This window comes from Amia ocellicauda, chromosome 6 (genome assembly GCF_036373705.1).
Source record: "Amia ocellicauda isolate fAmiCal2 chromosome 6, fAmiCal2.hap1, whole genome shotgun sequence".
In the NCBI taxonomy this organism is placed as follows: Eukaryota; Metazoa; Chordata; class Actinopteri; order Amiiformes; family Amiidae; genus Amia; species Amia ocellicauda.
The window spans coordinates 48,936,318-48,956,594 of NC_089855.1; the positions used below are offsets into that span (position 1 = coordinate 48,936,318).

At 39.1% G+C, this 20,277-nt stretch overlaps 1 protein-coding gene, 1 long non-coding RNA gene and 1 pseudogene across 4 annotated transcripts in view; 2 read left to right on the forward strand and 1 right to left on the reverse strand.

Annotated features, from left to right (window-relative positions):
- LOC136751661 (myelin-associated glycoprotein) overlaps positions 1-20,277 on the forward strand; it is a 363,254-nt gene that overhangs the window by 157,028 nt on the left and 185,949 nt on the right. The gene's annotated exons all lie outside the window — the stretch shown is intronic.
- LOC136751671 (tripartite motif-containing protein 16-like) overlaps positions 1-20,277 on the forward strand; it is a 184,353-nt pseudogene that overhangs the window by 53,586 nt on the left and 110,490 nt on the right.
- On the reverse strand, positions 4,413-5,795 carry LOC136751665 (uncharacterized). Its single transcript, XR_010817048.1, has 3 exons — positions 5,711-5,795; positions 5,233-5,309; positions 4,413-4,826 (listed from the first exon to the last, which is right to left on the reverse strand). It is a non-coding gene; the product is annotated as an uncharacterized LOC136751665 (long non-coding RNA).

Below are 20,277 nucleotides of genomic sequence, written 5' to 3' on the forward strand. Positions count from 1 at the left end.
AATCATTTATTTATGACAAAAATATGTAGCGTAAGGTACACTTATACATTTCAATTAAAGAAGTGAATTTATAGTATCACTGTATCACGAATCCTGGAATCTTGTAAAACTCAATTTCTTTAATAATTGGACGCAGACACCAATTCCAAAGATATAAATTGTCCAATTTATTCAAAAACAAAGACTAAATGTAGCACTACACTAATTATACAAAAGGGAAAAACAAATCAACAAATCAAAGACAAATCACTTTCGTGACCAAATCAAAGACCATGGGATCGCATATGATAACACACAAATCATTAACCAAAAAAGGTTATAAACACATTGACTACAATACCGGTTAGTAAGACGAAGGTGAGTCTCTCATTAGTATTGTTAGTCAGACATTAAATAACTACGCAGGTTAGTATTTATGTCAGGTAACTTCTCGTTATATATATCAGTCTCATTTACGCTTAGGTGCCGAGAAAGATCCTATCATTACTTGTTATCACAATTTCCCTTAACTGATTATTATTCAATGATTAAGGATTGGCAGGGCCACCTATAATCTGGTGTCTATTAATTTGTGTCAATTTCAGACTAAACAGTTAAACAGGAATGAGAAGATATTTCTCGGCGTTGACAGATTTTATTTCTAAAATTATCAACAAAAACAGTTTAATGCAACACAAAATGATATTACACATTCTAGAGTTATGAATCACAGATTAACATTTCTAATTGTGATTTCTCAAATGTCATGAATCATGAACTCCAAACTGTTAAACTTATCTGAACTTCGTCGCAGAGAGGCCTCTCTGTCTTCGGGCTCAGATAACAGCACACGGCACGAGGTCCGTGTGGTTGGAACAAAGGCAGTCCGGTTCGGCTTTGTCCAAGAACTTCCACTCAGTCGATGCACCTGGAAGTTGGGGTTTCGCAAATGTAGAGACTTTTCCAAACAGATTTTCCACTGGTTTGAAAGACTCCAAGGTTGTGTACAAAATCTTCTTGGCAAGCAGGGTCTCTGACCGTACTTATTTGAAGACAAAGTCTTTGAGGAAAGCAGGGACCTGTTTGGTTCCAAGGGTCAAGTTTCTTAAGACTCAAATAGCTATATAAATGACTGACACTTTCGTATTCAGTTGACTTAGTCAATTGTCCAGCTGTAAAACTCCACTGATCAGGTGGGCACAGGCGGGCAGCGCAGTCTGTAAAGTTCCTTATTTAATAAAGTCCTTTAAAAGAATTCTTCGTACGGCTCAATCTCCTTCTCCCAGTTTAACTCTTCTGTTGCCGGCAAAGACTTAGTTGGTTTCTGGTTCCAGTTCAGGCAACAGAGCTACAGGTTGAGCTGTGGCAGCGAGTTTCTGGTTCGAGAGAGAGAGAGCGAGAGAGAGAGAGAGATAGAGAGAGAGAGAGCGTGCGCTGTTCTTTATACGCCTGTCAGATCAATAGGTGATTGGTTCTTGAGTTTGTGAGATTGGATTTCGGTTTCAGCCCCCAGTGTCCTATTGGACGGGGGCTTGATTTATGACTGATGTCAATCGATGCCATCTTTTGGAAATGCCGGTTGGCCCGGGTTAGTAGCTCTATGTCAGGATTTCGGCTTTCGTCCACTTCAAAGATTTTTTTATTACCTACAGGCGCCTTTCTCCAGACATCTCATAGCAGGATTCCAAACTATTTGGCCTATTCCCGGTGCCATCCTCCCCAAAACTGTCACTTTGATGTAAACCAGTTCCAAGCTGATGAGCTAAGGAAATCTGATAACTTTGGGGGGAGAGGACTTCTTTAGATCAGTGCTTCAGCTCAGAGCTATTATGCTCTTATCAAAATACACCCAACATAATGCTACAAATAGGAAACTAATATTCAATTATATTACTGAAAATAAGTAATATTACAGTAATGATTACGTAAGAAACACATAATACCCGTTTTCTCTTTTCTAACCACAGAAAAGCTTTAGATGAGTCTGGTCAGGCCGAAAGCAATGTGTCTCTCTCTGTCTCTCCTCTCCTGCTCTGTCTTGTGTCAGGTTGTAGAATGAATAAGTTAAGAGGCTAAACTTCTCTTTGTTTTCCTTTTTATAAGGTGTCCTTCCAACTAATAGCATTTTGCCACGACCATGACTTGGGTGCTTTAAGCAAATGTAATTTAGAAGTGTGGGGTCCTTTTGAATTTGGCTAGGAGCCAATAAGAGGATAGGTCCCTTTTGGTCTTCTGGACATACAGATAAGGTTACCAGGGGCTACCAGAGGCTACCACTGAGCTTAGATAAAAGGGAGGAAGTCTGTTTTCTCTACCGAACCACATAGAATTTCACATAGAAAAATACATTCTAATAAATAATATCTTACATTTTATTCCTCCCTTAGTGTAATTATAGTGGACATTTCTGTTACCTGCATGTAATACCTTGCACTTGTCTACATGGAATTTCATCTGCCAGGTGTCGGCCCACTGAACTGAATATTATCTAAGTCCCTTTGAACAACCTGTGCCACCGAGATTGTATCTGCTGAGCCGTCTATTTTAGTATCATCTGCAAATTTGACAAGTTTGCTAACTATCCCAGAGTCCAGATTATTAATATAGATTAGAAAAAGCACAGGCCCTAGTACTGATCCCTGTGGAACTCCACTAACAACCTCACTCCAATGAAGGGAACACGAGGATTTGGGAAATGTGCTCAAATTCTTTGGTTTTGTGGGAAAGGAAAGCTGCACTATTGTGCTGTACATATTGAAGACTCTGTATAGAAAGTTGAAGAAAGTGTTTTGTGATAATTATATAATGTTTCATATTAATACTAGCATTAGAAGTAGTTTGTATACAGACTGAGCAGATTAGATTTAGCAGGACAAGTAAAGGGTCAACAAGGTCGATTTGTTAGAAACTCCTGTCAGTAATGAAAGATTACACAGCGCCGAAATAGCCTACAGATGTCTGCTGTGAATTTGTTTATGATTTAATCGTTTCTCCAGATAGGGAGGAATTGTTTCTGTTAAAGAGCGATTGACACTAGGTAAATGACGACCGTGCGATCGCATCTTCCTAAGACGGATCAAAGATGGATATTTGCTTTGGATCCATCACCTCTTCACGGGAGGACAGATTGTAAAACGGACCCGGATCTGTATCTTCTGATTGGATGAACGGCCATAAGATGTTACGTCATTTTTCCTATAAAGTTGTATGCATGTTTGTAAACATTAAGTCTCACTGAAGGAATTATTCCTGACGTGGGGCTTCCGAGCAGCTCGATTAAAGTTCTGTTTGCTTTATCTCCGTGACTTCTCCACTTATTTCTGAGACGGTTCTACACATATTGATTCCTGTTAAGACCCTGATATGTTATGTCAGCAAACAGAGAATTACAAGTCTTATCATAAGGAATTGAAAGTATGTGCATGCTTCTCAGTATCTGGACCATCAGTATCTCAGTATCTGTCTTAGTCTGATCTAGAGTTGAAAGAAATTTACTCTGTATACTTAATTAATATGGTCATTGAAAGGTATCTTGGGGTCAAATCTAACATCAAGTTTTTGGTGACAAAATTAGTAGGAGTGACCTGATGGTTGTCAGTTTCTAAACTGACATTGTTCACTTTCCTGATTGTATTCCCACAAGCATCACTTCAGTTGTGTTGCTGTTCAGTTGTAACAGGTCAAATGCTTTGACCAAGTAGGAGTATATATTTTATAGCATGCCAGGGGGTTGCACTCATTCCCCCTCTGAATCCACTACAATATTTTAAATGATCACATTCGCAAGAGTGAACTCTGTGGAACACCTGAATGCAATGTGCAAGTTTCAGATTGAGAGTCACTCAGAAAAACAATCTCCCTTCTATCAGAGAGATAAGTCACTGCATGTAGGAGAAAATTAATCTCTGGGGGTCCATGTCTTAGGGCCTAGTCCTAATGGTTGCCTCCCTTCCAGGCAGTATAACTGTAACAGCAGCAAGAAGGTCAGAGGGTTATATTTGTAGAATTTGTAATAATATAATATAACATAATTAATAACATGTTAATAGACTGTTAACACACACACACACACACACACACACACACACACATACTTGGCCTTGCTTGAGACAATGGCTGGGGGGCATTTTCATTGATAAGCACTTCTTGATGTGTGTGCTACATTATTCTAAGATTGAGCACATGTCCGTGAAATAAAAATGAGCTTTCTGACAGAGCTTTGAGCATTCACACCCCACTCCCAGCAAGTTGCCTTTTATCAACCTGCATACAGACAATACGCTCTGCCCAGGCCAACCCCACATATCAAGCAACAGTTACCTTTGGTGTAGTGCAGTGTTGATAAAACCACTCAGATAGTTGATAAAAATGACCTCTTACCAGGTCTGTAACAGTGATGCCCAAGAATGACCCCAAAAAGTAACAATGACAAATGATGATGGATTTTTTTTTTATTAAGGGTTTTACAGTAAATTCATTATTTCAGAATATACTGGTAACATGGATTCAACTAATACATTAAAGTAATCTCCATGCTTTGCCTTTTTCAAATATGTCTTAAAATCTGTCATCTATTATTCTCTTTGCCAAATCTTCCCATATTTTGAAAGGTAAATTCTATCATTTTCAACAATGACACTTCTGTCTGCAGCCACTGATCTGCTTGAAATATAACGGTTGTTGGTGTCATAGGCAGTAATTTTCACTGTACCAAAACCAGTTCCCACTCTCTTAAATTCTCCACTATCAAGATCAACACGATCATGTTCACCATATGAATGGACCACAATGGCATAGATTCTCCTCCCATTGTTGTTAGCCACATAGGTGCTGTATCCAGCGACAGCCTGTAAAATGTAATGAAATAGTTTATTGCAACACTGTACAATTTGTATACCAGAACAGTATTTCAATGAGCATTTCTTTGCAATTTACATGTTTCAGAGTTAGTTTCAAATATTAAGATTAACCATAGTCCTTGACTATTTCCCCAAAATGAATAATGGAGATTCTGGGGTTTACAGTCTGTGGAACCACTGGTCAGTTCAGATTATGGTGAAAGTATGCACAAAATACGGAAAGGAGTCAATTCCCATTGAATCTAATCTTCTAATCCCACCTTTCAATTCCAGATTGAGCTGCGTAAAGGTGTAAAGGTTCGCCTATCAAATTCCTTATCTTAATGTGCTCTGTTTTTGAAAAGCGAAAGATGCAGAGTGTTGCTACAATAACCAAACAAAGTATCTTACTTACAATTTCGGCGAAAAGCACAACGCCGATGATAGTCGTGATCAGGGTGGCTTTCATCTTGTTTTGTAGGTGAACAAACCCTGCAAATAGCACAAGGAATGCTTCAACCTGATGCTGGTTTATGAAGTACAAAGCTGGATAGTTTCAAAATAATTAAAAACCAATGCCAAAGCAAATTATGTTGATGTAGTTGAATTGCTGGTAACACTTTATATGAAGGTGTCATTAAATGATTGGTAAATAGTTTATAAAACAGTAAACATTAATACTTAAATTAAAAACCATATCAATACATCATGATAAGATATGATGTGTCATTTATAATACAAATTTGAAACCAAATAGTGTTTTGGCAGCTCCTTTAAAATATATTCAATCACATAGCTAACATAAAACATAATACTAAAAAATGTGTGTTCTACTAAATAACAAAAACTTCTAGTGATAACTGTTCTCCTCCCAGAACAGTTCATGTACTCACCTTTTGTGATCTGATAGATAATCAGTTTATCTCAGCTCTGCAGAGGCTGCTCAGGCTGGTTTCCTCAAGAGACAACATCCATTTTTATACTGACAGCCATAAGCACAAATCCAGACTCCTCCTATGCCTTATCTAATAACACATTTCACAAGAACTGGACTGCAATACAAACTGCAAATGAAAAAAATATTAAGTATTTTAAGTAAACAACATGTACATGTATGAAGCCATCTTAGTTATATATCAGCTACTAAATCATATCAAATTAGCAATGGGGAAATATATTTATGATAAGTATTTCATTCAATTGGCTTTAACATGTCAACTTGGTTAGTGTTAAACATATCTAGGATTGAAACAACAACAAATTAGATGACCATTTTCTTGCTTGCAATACCTAGTATTAGAAATCTATCGAATTTAAAGTTCAACAAAGTACAGTTGAGATATATTGTACTAAATTGATTGACATTGATAATTATTTTCTAACTGCTATCAAAACTAAAAGAAACCATTAAAAACATCCCATGATCTACCAAAACGACTTATCTTTGATTAGTTGTATTTTTTTTTTAAATGTACCTATACATCAGTATTATCATCAAACAATAATTTATCAAACATGATCATAGACACCACATTTTATTTCTTAGAGGAATCTGATCTTAAAGTCCTGGAGGTGCTCAGAAGTGCTCAAGTGGTGAAATCGGCAGCCAACGTTTCAGCTATTATGCTTTCACCAGTGCATATGTAACGCAGCTCCCGAAGATCATTTTAAAGTTCCCTAGACAATGCATACAGGTGAAACTTAAGTAATCAGGTAACTAGACCATCATTAAACATCAATTGGCTATTAAATGTTATATTGGAGTCAGAACAAGTTAACTGATAAAAATAACTAACAAAACAAAATTGTGATTAAGCAGGTAAATATTATAAATGACTAATCAAATTGTTAAATTGAAAGGCCGAAACATACATCAATTGCCCATGAAATGCTGTACGGGAGACAAAACAGATTTGTTGAACAACTGACAATGACAAATTAATGTACTAAATATAGCTGCAAGCAGCAATGCAGGGGGCCAAGCGATTCCCAGCCTTGGTCCTGCAGGAGCCCCTACCCTGCTGGTTTCTGTTCCAACCGAGTTCTCAATTACTTAATTGAACCTTAATTGAACTAATAATTTCCTAAATCAGAGCTCTTTAATTATTTTAAACAGTAGGAGTTCATAGAATAGAAGTTAATAATATAATTATATAAATAACTTAATAATGAACCACCATTTATTACACAATTTAGAAAGTCAAAACTAAGCCGAGTGTCACGTCGATGAAGGTTCACTAAAGTAACTGAGAGCTTGGCAGAGTAGGGGCTCCCCCAGGGCCGGGGCTGGGAACCACTGCTCTAATACATTATAGTATCGATCGATCAATGCTGCATTGATGTCTTTCATAACTACATCAACTCAATCTGATTTGCCTCTAATCCATCTACTGACAATTGGATTGGTATTGATAGCCTAATGATTTATGCATTTGTTTCTGTGTTAATATTCCCTACATATTTGTAATTGTAATCCTATTATCCATTGTCATAATTAGCAATTGCATCTGTCATTGTCAGTTGTTAAACTAATCTGTTTTTTCTGCAGCACAGCATTTCATTGGCAATTGATGTTTGTTACTGCCTTTCAGTTTAACTATTTCATTTGATGTATAATATTTAACTGCAAGGACCTCAGAGCACTCGACCATATCACTCTGCTATTCGTCCTTGGAAGCTTGCGAAATGTACATTAGATCAGACATTAGGGACATCAAACAATCACTTATAGAGCGTAAACATACATCGTGCTTTGGAAGTGCAGGCATCGGCTTAACTCCTTTGTGTCTTTGACAATCTGGACCTGGTGTGAAACCATCTTTGCCTCAGTCAAGCGAATAAAACCAAATGTCTCACACCAAATCACAATCACTGTTGTAAACTACTGAATTCATAGTTATTGGAAAGGTTCATCAAGAAATAACAAGTGTAAAATAAAAGCACAGGAGCTGCAGTTGCCAAAGTATATCCATAATTGTTTTAAAATGGCCAGGTATTCCAATATTGCTAACCTATATCAATAAAATACATTTCATACTTAAATAATATTAGTGGATGAGGCAAAATAGATGTGTCATGGATGTGGCATTAAATATTTATTATGGTTCTTTCCTTTACATTTGTACAATGATTCACGGGTTGTTTATTCTTAGGGAAGTGTTGCTTCTCTTATTATTTGGTGTGTGTGAAATTGGGTTTTATTTATTCTATTCTATTCTATTTTCCTTGTGTTATTTGGGTAGGGTTTTTAATAATTGTATTGCCCCTTTTTAATAGAGCAAGGTTTTATATACTTAGCATCCCCATTTCCCTTTGTATGGTTTCCCCTGCTACGGTACAGACTTCATGTTCTGTCCGAGCATTGTACAAATAAATCCGGTGTACATTTGAAAAACATATATTTTGTGTGGTGGTGTTCTGGGGTCTGGTTGAGCCTGCAGTGGGTGAATGAGGTCCTCTCTTGAGCATGAAAAGAGGTGGCACTATTTATAGGTATGTGTTTGGGTAAAATTTACATTTTTGTTTTATTCTATAAACTACTGACAGCATTTCTCCCAAATTCCAAATAAAAATATGAAGGGAATGGAACGGCTGCCATTCATGCACAGATTTGCAGTGGCTGTGGGCTGTAGTTATATTGTTAATATGCATGATTGTCCTTGACCATAAATGTGCAGCTCTTGTATTGATCCATGAATGTATTTTCACAAGGTGAATGGCATTTATTTGTGAGAAACATTTCCTAAAGTTGAATGACATTTAATCAAGGTCAATGACATTTAATAAAATGTCTATTGCTTCAAAGGCTTCCACTAACACTGAGTGGTTGACATCATATGAATCTCCTTATTAATCTCCTAGACTCCATGATTAATATTGTGTTTCTAAAGAACATAAAACACAACTGTCAAATTTTAACTGTCAAATTAGCCCATACATTTTCAAATTAACCTAATTGTGTTTCACTTTTTTAATGCTTTTGAGAATTGCCATCCTATAGGAGTTTTTGTTTTTCTCTCCTCAGTGACTAATGGCTTATTTATTTATTTGTCTGTTTTTTTCTAGCTCTAAAGTTCTCCAAAGTGGCTACACTGCCAAGGGAGCTATACTAAATGAAAATTGACTGATAGTTACTGGAGTGGAGGTTTTATGAGCCTGTAGCTCAATACCAGCTCTGTACAGTGGCATGTACCACATTGCAGTTTGACACAACTTGAAGCACCCTGCTCCGAAAGTGCTTTGAGTGTGTGCGACACCCCCTGCCAGCCTCTGGTGATGCATCTCGATGGTTGTAGAGCCACTTTGGTGCCCACAACAGCTGGTGTGGTGTAATTAAGCTAATTGTATTTCACTTTTCTAATGCTTTTGAGAAATATTCTTTTTCATTAATCAAATATTATGATATCTATTGCTATGTTTCACTTTATACATTGCAAACACACTCTTTCTCATACAGCATACTAGCTGTCTTAATGTAAATAACTAAAATGGTTTTGTTTTTCTTAAATAATAAACTATCATCACCCTGTAATTACAACACATAATAAAGGTTTACTTCAACAGTACGTACATTCAAAATAATGCATTAATCTTTCAAGTGTATGATAGAAATAAACCTTCAAGAATGAATCTTCTGTTTGGGAATGCATCATACCCCAATAAACTAACCCTTAAACATGTATTTTGTAGTTTGGTAAACACTCTGTAGCTTGTATTTTCTGTTTGATCAAAAGGGTGAATAGCCTGGCTAGTTAAGTTTCATTTTGACTAGATTTAACAAAGAGTGAAAGGGAATTGCAAATATTTGCAATATGTTCTATGTTTCATTATTACAAAACAGAGACGCAAGACTCCATACAAAAGTTTATTATTATTATTATTATTATTATTATTATTATTATTATTATTATTATTATTATTATTATTATTTATTTGTTTTGTATATATTGCAAAACTATTAATTTCTCTATTCCATGTTTTATGATGAATATAGTGTATCTTTGTTTATAGGTTTGCTGCCATTTTGGATATGCCATGGATATGCTATGTACAATGTATTCTGTCAACTGCATTTTACTATCAGTAGCTGAGTACCATTTTCTCTTTTTGTCTACCAGCAATAGATCCCCTCAGAGGGGCTGACGAGGCACAGACACCCCAGAGGGCTGATAAGGCACACCCAACCTTGAGGCCTGACAAGTCAACCCCACCTAAGGGCTAATGATGTTCCAGTCCCCCGAGGTCTGGTGAGAGGCCTCCATGAGAGGCAAGATCACAGCACCACTTAAGAATTGTGTGATCTCCTTGTTGCTTGTATCATAAAATGATACTGTTTGGAGGAAAGGCAACCATTAGGCCTTAAGCTGTGGAACCTCATATGTATTTTCTCCTATAACATATGTTTATATTGTCTGACCCTATGTCCCCTTCCCCTGAGCTATTAACTAGGACTTCACATCTTGTCTGATCTTGATATGTTGTTGGCGGAAGCCAGGCCTGAGCGAGCGACGAGCGATCGAGTGAGACAGCGGACGTGTGGATGTGACTGGGAGTCTCTGCGCCTCTGAAGTGTAGCAAGAGCAACAACAGCAAGAGCAACAACAACAGCGACCCACACAGGAGCGCCTGCACCACGGATCTGCCTCAGAGAAGAGGAGCAAAAACAACAGCGGCACACACAAGGGGAGTACTGCTAATATGTCTTTTTCTAACGCCATTTACTGTTTGTCGTGCAGCATGTTTACCATGGTTAGATCCACCGACCAAAATGATCATTTTACTTGCACAAAATGCGTAGTTAATAAGGAGTTGGCAGAATGAGTTTGCGTGTTGGAGGAGCATGTAGATACTCTTAGAAATATAAAAGAGGCAGAGACTTGGCTTGACTCGGTCTGTAGAAACACGGATTCGTCCTATGTAGTCAGCGATAGGCCACACCGGCGGCTGCGCAGTCTCAGCATTATCGCTGGGTCTTGGTAAAGAGAGGCTCTGGAAGCACGAAATCAAGAGCTAGAGCTCCTGCGCACCGGTCTCCCATTCGGACCGTAAACAGATTTGTACCCCTGGCGGCGCGTCTGCTGAGAAGGTGCTCATTATTGGAGACTCCATAGTTAGAAATATAAAGATTGTGTCACCAGCAGTAGAAGTAAAATGCCTCCCGGGAGCCAGAGTCTCTGACATCGAAGCTAAATTGGATGAATTGCCAGACGGCAAAGTCTCTATTCTGGTTATTCACACTGGCACTAACGATATTAGACATAGACAATCAGAGATTTTAAAAATAAATTTTACATCGCTTTCAAAACAGCGAAAAAACGATGTCAGAATGTAATTGTCTCTGGCCCACTACCAACATTACACAGAGGGGATGAGGCCTTCAGCAGGCTGTGCATCAAATAATTTCATTTTTGTGAACAATTGGGATTGTTTTTGGGAAAGGCCTGGCTTATACAGAAGAAATGTGCTCCATCCGAGCCGGAGAGGAGCGCTAATGTTATCTGATAATATAGCTAGTTGTTTAAAAACGTGACTCCTCAGAGCACCGGTCAGGCTGCAGACTCGCAGTCCTACACTGCAGTCTGCCTGTAGCTCCCAGCATAGCCTGACCCCGATCTAATAAAAATAAAAACTACAAGACAGAAACTACCTGCTCACATTACTCCTCCCATGTATAAGCTTTCTGTCTTAAACATCCACTCACTACCTAGCAAAGCAGCCTTAATAAATGACACCATATACTGACACACACATAGATGTGCTCACCTTGACTGAGACCTGCTTCAGACCAGATGACACTATTGCATTAGTAGAAGCCTCCCCTAATGACTTCTCTTACTGCCAGAAGGCCCGTGCAACATGCCGCGGGGGGAGCTGACCACCATCTACCGCACAGACCTGCGCCTCTACTAAGCCATTAGACAGCTTCACATCTTTTGAAATTCACCAGGTAGAATCCACCTCTTCAGCTTATAGCTATTTATAGGCCACCAGGCCCCTATTCCTTTTTTTATAACTGAATTTAGCAATCTCTTATCTGACTTTAACATACATATTCACATTAAAAACGACCCCCTCACTGTTAGTTTCTTGTCCCTATTGGAGTCTGTAGGCTTCACTCAGCATGTGTCTGGACCCACACATCGTCACAACCACACACAAGATCTAGTTATTTCCCGGGGGGTACAGATCCACAACCTAATAATATCACCCCAAAACCAAATGATTTCTGACCACTGCCTTGGAGTTGCTTGGAGTAGAATTAGACACACAGGAGAGGAATATAGAAACTCGCTGCCCAAATCCCACTGCTCTTCATAAATTCACTACCCTGTTGCCAAATGCCGTAGATGTGAGCGTAAATGGAGAGAAACAAAACTAGAGGTCTTCCACATGGCATGGAATGACAGTATAATAAGCAGCCCTGTCCTCTGCTAGGTCTGCCTACTACTCCAATGTAATAGAGATGCATAAGAATAACCCGCGTTTTCTTTTTAATACAATAGCGACACTTACTAACAAGCAGGTAAAGCCTTCAGAGGTTATCCCCCCCCCCAATTTCACCTGTAGTGACTTCATGGATCATTTCAATAGCAAAGTTAACAGCATTAGAAAACAGATAGAACAGGAAACATACATAGATACTATAGCCGACACATGCAGTCCTTCACAGCCCCGGCCTACCTTGGACTCGTTTAACATAGTAAATCACCAGGAATTGGTCTCCTTAATTACTAAAATGAAAACAACAACCTGCGCACTAGACCCTATACCCACTAAACTGCTAAAACAATCTCTGCCATTAATTATTCACAGAATACACAATCTTATTAATGTCTCTTTATCCTCAGGATCTGTTCCTGATTCATTTAAAACAGCTGTAATTAAACCACTTCTTAAGAAACCCAGTGCCGACCCTAACCAACTTAAACACTATCGACCTATCTCAAATCTTCCCTTCCTTTCTAAGGTTCTAGAGAAAGTAGTTGCAAACCAACTGCCAGCTTTTTTAACCAATAATCATCTTTATGAAGAACTTCAATCAGGCTTCCGTTCCAGCCATAGTACAGAAACGGCCCTGTTAAAAGTATTGAATGACGTGTTTCAGTCCTCCAATGTAGGGCACACCAGTGTTATTATTTTATTAGACTTAAGTGCGGCTTTTGACATAATTGACCACACCGCTTAGAAAACCGTATTGGCAGATGCCATTCTGTCAGGCAGCACAAACAGAGCAATTTCTGCAATTCAGTTAGTCCAAAATGCTGCTGCAAGAATCCTAACAAAAATAAAAAAACATGAACACATCACACCAGTATTGGCTTCTCTTCACTGGCTGCCTGTGCACTACAGGATAGACTTTAAAGTGTCTTATTAACATTTAAAGCACTAAAGGGACTGGCACCTCCCTACTTAAAAGATCTCCTTATGGAATACACTCCAGGTCGGCCATTGAGATCACAGGAAGCCGGTTACTTAGCGCTCCCTAAAATACACAAGAAAAGCGCAGGTGGTAAAGCATTCAGTTATAGGGCCCCGAAGCTCTGGAACGATCTTCCAGCCAATGTAAGAGATGTCTTAGCCTTTAAATCACGTCTGAAGACTCATCTGTTTAGTCTCAGTTTTTCATAGTGCCGCCGGTGTGCCATGGACATGCAATTGCACAACTGTCTTTGGAAATGTCCTGCACTGCATGACCAGTATCTGAGCACGACTGCCCTCTTGTCTTCCAGCAACAGCCTCCTCTGAGGGTACAACGAGGCACCTTGTCCCCCACCATGGAAGTCTGATGAGGCACAACCCATCCCAGAAGCACCTCACCACGGTGGGTCAACGGGGCATCCACACCCAAGGTTTGATGAGCCATCACAACCCAAAGCCTGTTGTTGGTCCAAACCCTCCACCCCCGATGGCCAGCGAGAGGCCTCCTCCAGAGGGAAGAGTACAGCCAGCAGCACCGATAAAGAACTTTCTGATCTCCTTGCTGCTCTAATAACTATACTGCCTGGAGGGGAGTCAACCATTAGTCCTAGGCCTTAAGCCGTGGACCCCCAGAGATTCAGCTTCTCCTACATGCCATCCATAGGAATTTTTTTGTTTTTCTCTCCTCCGTGCCTAAATGGTTAATTTCCTTAAATGTTCACTCACTTTATTGTAGATCATGTAAAATGTTTACAGGTCTAAATTTGATTTTATTGTATTTATGTTTTTTATTTTGCTATACATTTGTTGTATGTTTACCTGTCTGTTGCTACCCAGTGAAGGGCACTATACAAATAAAAAGTGAATGATTGATTGATTGAATTATTAGCTCAAAAATCTAGGATGTAGGACTCGTATAGGACTGTATATTGTCTGATGCACTTATGTAATTTGGTACTTGTACTATTTTGATCTGTAATTCTAGGCTGTATTGCACTTTGTATTGCTCTTGTATTTTGTGGGTAAGGGTGTCTGCTAAGACATAAATAATACAAATAATAACAATACGCTCTCCTATAGGAGTTTTTGTTTTTCTCTCCTCAGTGACTAATGGCTTATTTATTTATTTGTCTGGTTTTTTTCTAGCTCTAAAGTGCTCAGTGGCTACACTGCCAAGGGAGCTATACTAAATGAAAATTGACTGATAGTTACTGGAGTGGAGGTTTTATGAGCCTGTAGCTCAATACCAGCTCTGTACAGTGGCATGTACCACATTGCAGTTTGACACAACTTGAAGCACCCTGCTCCGAAAGTGCTTTGAGTGTGTGCGACACCCCCTGCCAGCCTCTGGTGATGCATCTCGGTGGTTGGAGAGCCACTTTGGTGCCCACAACGGCTGGTGTGGTGTAATTAAGCTAATTGTATTTCACTTTTTTAATGCTTTTGAGAATTATTCTTTTTCATTATTCAAATATTATGATATATATTGCTTTGTTGCCCTTCATACATTGCAAACACACTCTTTCTCCTACAGCATACAAGCTGGCTTAATGTAAATAACTAAAATGGTTTTGTTTTCCTTAAATAATAAACTATCATCACCCTGTAATTACAACACATAATAAAGGTTTATTTCAACATTACATACATTCAAAATAATGCATTAATCTTTCAAATGTATGATAGTAATAAACAGGATGAATCTTCTGTTTGGGAATACGTCATACCCCACTAAACTAACCCTTAAACATTTATTTTGTATCTTGTATTTTCTGTTTATGCAAAGGGGTGAATAGCCTGGCTAGTTAAGTTTTGTTTTGACTAGATTTAACAAAGAGTGAAAGGGAATTGCAAATATTTGCAATATGTTCCACGTTTCATGATTACAAAATAGAGACGCAAGACTCCATACAAAAGTTAATTATTATTATAATTATTTTTTGTACATATTGCAAAACTATTAATTTCTGTATTCCATGCTTTATGATGAATATCTTTGTTTGTAGTTTTGCTGCCCTTTTGGATATGCCATGGATATGCTATGTACAATATATTCTGTCAACTGCATTTTACTATCAGTAGCATTTTCTCTTTTTGTCTACCAGCAATAGACCCCCTCAGAGGGGCTGACGAGTCACAATGTCCAGAGGATATGCCCTGAACAACTGCCTGTTGCTAGCTTGATGCATCTAATTTGCTCAGTCTGCATATTATTATTTCTAATATAAAACATTATACAGCTTATATTAAACATTAATATTGGCTCTTCAGTCTCACGCACAATGTTTTCACAACACTGGCAAAAAAGTCATTCCCAGTGTCACTGCTGCCCCTGAGTCAGGGTCAAATTCATACACAGCATTTCCAAAATGTGTTCTCTTCAATTTTTGATCCATGGGTTTTCTCCTTCTGGCACCAGTCCCTAAATAGCTAATAATATTAACAACGTCCCAGCTAATACACAACGTTACCACAATGTTATGTTGCTACAACATTGAGGCAATGTTGTGTGTTAGCAGGGGTTATATATAATGCATTATTGTGGTCTGTTATTTATATTTTGATTCTGTTATAAATTATCCATATTTTGAATCATGCAGCATTGTCTGTGCATGTGCTACAAAAAGTGCAGAGCTCTAATAAGAACATTTTGAATAAAAACTACATTTAGTCATGATATGGTAATGTGATATGTGAAAATATTTTGAAAAATGTATACATGTTTAAACATTACAAAAAGTGTATTAGAGTGTGCTAACTTCCTCATTGTGTCATTCTGTTACTGTATGCAAATCTCACTCGAGCTCTCTCCTCTCTCTCTGTATACTGGGATTCATTGTGCGCAGTGTGATGGGAATCTTGTTACTATAGAAGATCTTTGACTGACACTCCACACATCCACTATCAATACAATACAATACAATACAATACAATTATTATTATTATTATTATTATTATTATTATTATTATTATTATTATTATTATTATTAATATTATTTTTATTTTTATTTTTTATTTTTGTATTATTATTATTATTTTTATTATTATTTTATTTCTTGGCAGATGCCCTTATCCAGGGCGACTTACAACATAAGGGCAAACAAAGTGCAAAAATACAGAAGTACAAGGCATCAATCAATACAAATGAAACTAGATAAAACATAGCAATTCAAGATAATACATTTTACAAATTCCAATTTACAATTTACACAAGTACAGTAAGAGACTCCCTATATCCTGGATGGTGAAAGCTAAGTGCTGTCAAGATGTAGGGTTACAGACGAGGGCTACGGTAAAGGGAGCAAAGAGGAAAACAATCAAGAATGCGAGGAGCATAATAAGCTGAAGTGCTATCTAGCAGGGATAGAGGACTAATATTACAAGTGCTGTCGGAAGAGATGTGTCTTGAGTAAGCGCCGGAATACATACATGCATACATACATACATACATACATACATACATACATACATACATACATTCATACATGTGTGTGATCATGACGGGTACAGTGCCCCTGACCACCCACCAGAAGCCCAGGAATGGGTGTGGTGGAGCCAAAGACCCCCAGGTGCCGTCTGGTCACGTTGGGCAAGTGACTGTTGAGGTGCCGCTGCTTTATTTGTATCTCACCCCCCCAGCCAGAGCCCAGCTATGGAAAGTGGAGAACGTGCAGATTCGAGGGGCATGCATTCTGTGCTGTGGAAGGAGAGACTCGGTATGGCGGTCCTGGAGCTCCCCCCAACTGCATGGCATTTCCAGATTGACTGCAAGGAGTGGAGGAGAGAAGCGGTGTCTCAGTCTGGAGCATCACAGACAGTGCAATGAATTATGCTGTGCCTGTGCCTGGACTTGTTTCTCCGCTACAGCAGGTTAAAGAGCTAAAGGGGTGGGGATGATGGTGTTCTCCTGTATTAGAGGCTCCTTTATGATGTACAATATTGTTTAAAGGAGAGAATTGCTAAAGAAACTAAGTTAAAATAAATTGGTGATATATATTTGTATCCTGGTGTTTGTGTTGATTGTCCCAGGATCTGGACCTGCTGTGGGGATTTATGCTGATGTGGAGGTCCCCTTTCCTCATAATTAAAGGTGTGGCATAGTCACATTGGGGATTTTAGGTAATGTGGGTTATAGGGGGGTGTCCGTGTCCTGTGTCTCCCATTCATATCCATACATGGTATGAACTCATCTAAACAGACCAGTCCAGTGCATTCTTGTGTTCACTTTATGACCTTAGGCCTGGGCATAGGAGAGGGGCCATGGTAAAACATGTTCTTATCATGCATGGAGCTCATGGTATAGAGGTGCTCCACTAGGATTGGTTGAGTGGATCAAACTGAACAAAGAAAAAAAACTGAAATCATGATTATTGTACATCTGTGACTGGACTGCATCTTTCCTTGGAAAATAATCTTATTGAGGCAATAATACGAGTTTCAGTTCAACTTAAGCATATTGAGTGGAAATCACACATAGACATCAATCCTCTTACACCTATATTGTAACACACGAGGACATGACTTCACTGGGGCTCCTGCTCTGGACACTGATCCCGGGACTGGATTCCCTACTCACAATGAATGTTTACAATTGTCTCACCCTGAGCAAGGAGAGCCAGTGTCCAGAGCAGGAGCCCCAGCGAAGCCATGTCCTCTGTGTGTCTCAGTGAGTGAGAGAGGGCTGAACCATAGGGTGCTATATCCTCTGGTACATCTCTTCTACAGCACTACAGGCTACCTAGAATAAATGACAAACCATAGCAAAGTGTATCTTGTTTCAAATAAAAGCATGTAAATAACAGTCAAAATGGAAGTACAGATTATTACTTCAATCATTGTTTTGATCCTGCCATTGAAACAGAGTGGAAATCAACCCTATAGAATGTATATGACTTTCACCAAAATTCTGTTTATATATTTTTATTATTATTTCTTTATTAAAGTACTTCAAAATGGTGCTAGGAGACCTCTAGTGGTTAAAAACAGCAACTGTCAGTCTGAGCATAGCCTAATGACATGACTTTCTGTCTTCAACAGAAGTGTTGTTGATATGACTGGAGGAAGGAATGTTGTTCTTTCCCCTGAAATAAAAAAAAAAATGTTACTGAATTAAGTGGTGTCACAATATGCAACATAAACACGATAATTAATACATTTATTTTGTATAGGTTTCATTGTATGCTCGGACTGGGAGTTGCCTTTAATATATATATATATATATATATATATATATATATATATATACACTCACCTAAAGGATTATTAGGAACACCATACTAATACTGTGTTTGACCCCCTTTCGCCTTCAGAACTGCCTTCATTCTACGTGGCATTGATTCAACAAGGTGCTGAAAGCATTCTTTAGAAATGTTGGCCCATATTGATAGGATAGCATCTTGCAGTTGATGGAGATTTGTGGGATGCACATCCAGGGCACGAAGCTCCCGTTCCACCACATCCCAAAGATGCTCTATTGGGTTGAGATCTGGTGACTGTGGGGGCCAGTTTAGTACAGTGAACTCATTGTCATGTTCAAGAAACCAATTTGAAATGATTCGACCTTTGTGACATGGTGCATTATCCTGCTGGAAGTAGCCATCAGAGGATGGGTACATGGTGGTCATAAAGGGATGGACATGGTCAGAAACAATGCTCAGGTAGGCCGTGGCATTTAAACGATGCCCAATTGGCACTAAGGGGCCTAAAGTGTGCCAAGAAAACATCCCCCACACCATTACACCACCACCACCAGCCTGCACAGTGGTAACAAGGCATGATGGATCCATGTTCTCATTCTGTTTACGCCAAATTCTGACTCTACCATCTGAATGTCTCAACAGAAATCGAGACTCATCAGACCAGGCAACATTTTTCCAGTCTTCAACTGTCCAATTTTGGTGAGCTTGTGCAAATTGTAGCCTCTTTTTCCTATTTGTAGTGGAGATGAGTGGTACCTGGTGGGGCCTTCTGCTGTTGTAGCCCATCCGCCTCAAGGTTGTATGTGTTGTGGTTTCACAAATGCTTTGCTGCATACCTCAGTTGTAACGAGTGGTTATTTCAGTCAAAGTTGCTCTTCTATCAGCTTGAATCAGTCGGCCCATTCTCCTCTGACCTCTAGCATCAACAAGGCATTTTCGCCCACAGGACTGCCGCATACTGGATGTTTTTCCCTTTTCACACCATTCTTTGTAAACCCTAGAAATGGTTGTGCGTGAAAATCCCAGGAACTGAGCAGATTGTGAAATACTCAGACCGGCCCGTCTGGCACCAACAACCATGCCACGCTCAAAATTGCTTAAATCACCTTTCTTTCCCATTCAGACATTCAGTTTGGAGTTCAGGAGATTGTCTTGACCAGGACCACACCCCTAAATGCATTGAAGCAACTGCCATGTGATTGGTTGGCTAGATAATTGCATTAATGAGAAATTGAACAGGTGTTCCTAATAATCCTTTAGGTGAGTGTATATATACACACACCGATCAGCCATAATATTATGACCACTGACAGGTGAAGTGAATAACACTGATAATCTTGTTATCATGGCACCTGTCAGTGGGTGGGGTATATTAGGCTGCAAGTGAACATTTTGTCCTCAAAATGGATGTGTAAGAAGCAGGAAAACTTGGCAAGCGTTAGGATCTGAGCGACTTTGACAAGGGCCAAATTGTGATGCTAGACGACTGGGTCAGACCATCTCCAAACTGCAGCTCTTGTGGGGTGTTCCTGGTCTGCAGTGGTCAGTACCTATCAAAAGTGGTCCAAGGAAGGAAAAGCGGTGAACCAGCGATAGGGTCATGGGCGGCCAAGGCTCATTGATGCACATGGGGAGCAAAGGCTGGCCCATGTGGTTCGATCCAACAGACGAGCTACTGAAATTGCTGAAAAAGTGAATGCTGGTTCTAATAGAAAGGTGTCAGAATACACAGTGCATCACAGTTTGTTACATATGGGGCTGCTTAGCCGCAGACCAGTCAGGGTGCCCATGCTGACCCCTGTCCACTGCCGAAAGCGCCTACAATGGGCACATGAACATCAGAA